Below are 2,748 nucleotides of genomic sequence, written 5' to 3'. Positions count from 1 at the left end.
AACTCCAAATACAAAAAGTAGCCTGGCGTGGTGGCAAGCGCCCGTAGTCCCAGCTACTTGGGAGGCTGAGGCAGCAGAACCACTTGAACCTGGGAAGTGGAGGTTGCAGTGAGCCGAGATTGTGCCATCGCACTCCAGCCTGGCAGCAGAGAGAGACTCCATCTCAAAAAAAAAAAAAAAAAGCTTTTGATTTTAATGAAGTCCAATTAATCTATTTTCTTCCTTTTGTTGCTTGTGCTTCTGGTGTCATATTTAAGAAATTGTTACTTTGAGAGGTGAGGCAGGAGGATCACTTGAGGCCAGGAGTTCAAGACCAGCCTGAGCAACACAGGAAGAACCTGTCTCTATAAAAAATTTAAAAATTAACTAAGCATGGTGGCAGGCAAGTGCCTGTAGTCCCAGCTACACAGGAGGCTGAGGCAGGAGGATTGCTTGATCCCAGGAGGTCGAGGCTGCCGTGAGTTTTGTTCACACCACTGCACTCCAGCCTGGGCGACAGATGAGACCTTGTCTCAAAAAAAAAAAAAAAAAAGTAAGAAATTGTTGCCTAATATAAGGTCACAAAGACTTATGCCTATGCTTTTTCCTAAAAGTTGTATAGTTTTAGCTCATATATTTAGATCTTTGATTCATTTCTGAGTCAAATTTTGTATATGTTGTGAGTTAGGGGTCCAACTTCATTCCTTTTTTTTTTTTTTTTTTGAGATGGAGTCTCACTCTGTCACCCAGGCTGGAGTGCAGTGGCGCCATCTCTGCTCACTGCAACCTCCACCTCCCAGGTTCAAGCAATTCTCCGGCCTCAGCCTCCCGAGTAGCTGGGATTACAGGCATGCACCACCATGCCTGGCTGATTTTTGTATTTTTAGTAGAGATGGGGTTTCACCATGTTGGCCAGGCTTGTCTTGAACTCCTGACCTCAGGTCTCCTCCTTCTTCTTTCTTCTTCTTCTCTCTCTTTCTGAGGCAGGGTGTCACTCTGTCACTCAGGCTGGAGTGCAGCTCCATCTTAGCTCATTGCAACCTCTGCTTCCTGGGTTCAAGTGATTCTCCTGCCTCAGCGGTCAAAGTAGCTAGAACCACAGGCATGCACCACCATACCCAGCTAGTTTTGTTTGTTTTTTGTAGAGACTAGGTCTCACTATGTTGCCCAGGCTGGTCTTGAACTCCTGAGCTCAGGTAATCCACCCGCCTTGGCCTCTCCAAGTGCTGGGATTACATGCGTGAGCCACCGCGCCTGGCCTACTTATTGTCTTTGCAGGTTTTTCTATTCTTCATGTCTCATGTACATGGAATCATATGTGATTTTTTGTGACTCGCTTCTGTCATTTAGCACCATGTTTTTGAGGATCATATTGTAGAATGTATCAGTACCTCATTCCTCTATAGAGTTGAATAGTATTCCATTGTATGAATCTAATACATTTTGTCTTTCTGTTCACCAGTTGATGGATATTTAGGTATTTCCAGTTTGGGGCTATTATGAATAATGCTGCTAGAACCATTTGTGTCCAAGTCTTGTCTTTGCATAGACATATGTTTTCATTTATCTTGAAGCAGAAATGATCCTACTTCAAGTAGGAATAATTCTATACCTAGGAGTAAAATTACTGGGTCTTATGGTAGTTTTATGTTTATCTTTTTGAGGAGCTGCCAAACTTTTCCAAAGTGGCTACAAATTTTACATCCCCAACAATGTATGAGGAACTTCAACAATGTATTGGGAACTTCTGAGTGTTTCCTCATCTATAAAGTGGGAATAAGAGTAACTCTGATTTCCTGAGGTTGTTGTGAGCATTAAATGAGATTATGGTGTATGAAGGCCAGGAAACCTTCCAAAATGACCAACCCCCTCCCACCAACTCCTGTAATGTATACCAGTCACTACAATTGTTACATTATTTATAATTATATTTTTATGTGTTTGTGTTTTGTGAGCATCCTGAAAATGGGAACTAGGTCTTATTCATATTTATCTTCTCAGTGCCCAACATGTAATATTCAGTAAGCTATAACAATATCCATGTACAAAGTATTAATGATTACACATTAATGTCAAGAAAACTACAAAAAAAGATTCTTGAACTGGGCCTTGAAGAATAAGTAGGCACCCACTCAGCTCAAATGGAGCACAGGGCATCCTAGGTGGAAGGAACAGCATGTGGACAGGCCCAGAAGAGGGAAGACATGTCGATTTCAGCAAATGACAAGGAAGCCCAGTGTGGCAATGGTGGTGGGAAAGGGTGGCCAGGGAGGCCACAGGTAAGGTAGAGGAAGCCAGTTGGAAGTTGTAAATAGCCATTTATACCACGCAAAAGGGTTAGAACTTCATCCTGAGGGCAGAGAGGAGCCATGGATGGGCATTAAGCAGGAGAGTAACGCGATTAGAACTACATTTTAGAAAGATCTTTCTGGGGATCGCTTCTCAGCCTTTTGGCTAAGATCAAGTGTAGAAAGATCTCTCTGGGGCAGCAGAAGGCATGCATTCTCAAACTTCAGCTGCAGTAGACTCACCTGGGAGGTTCATGGAGCCTCAGAATTCTGAGTCCCGCCCCATGAGTTTCTTATTCAGCAGGTCTGAGGCAAGGTCTCTTTTTTTTTTTTGAGACGGAGTCTCGCTCTGTTGCCCAGGCTGGAATGCAATGGCGCCATCTCGGCTCACTGCAACCTCTGCCTCCTGGGTTCAAGTGATTCCCCTGACTCAGCCTCCTGAGTAGCTGGAGTTACAGGCGCCTGCAACCATGCCCGCTAA

Source organism: Pan paniscus, chromosome 1 (genome assembly GCF_029289425.2).
Source record: "Pan paniscus chromosome 1, NHGRI_mPanPan1-v2.0_pri, whole genome shotgun sequence".
Lineage (NCBI taxonomy): Eukaryota > Metazoa > Chordata > Mammalia > Primates > Hominidae > Pan > Pan paniscus.
The sequence above is the reverse complement of the archived record's forward strand: the minus strand, read 5'-3'. Positions refer to the sequence as shown.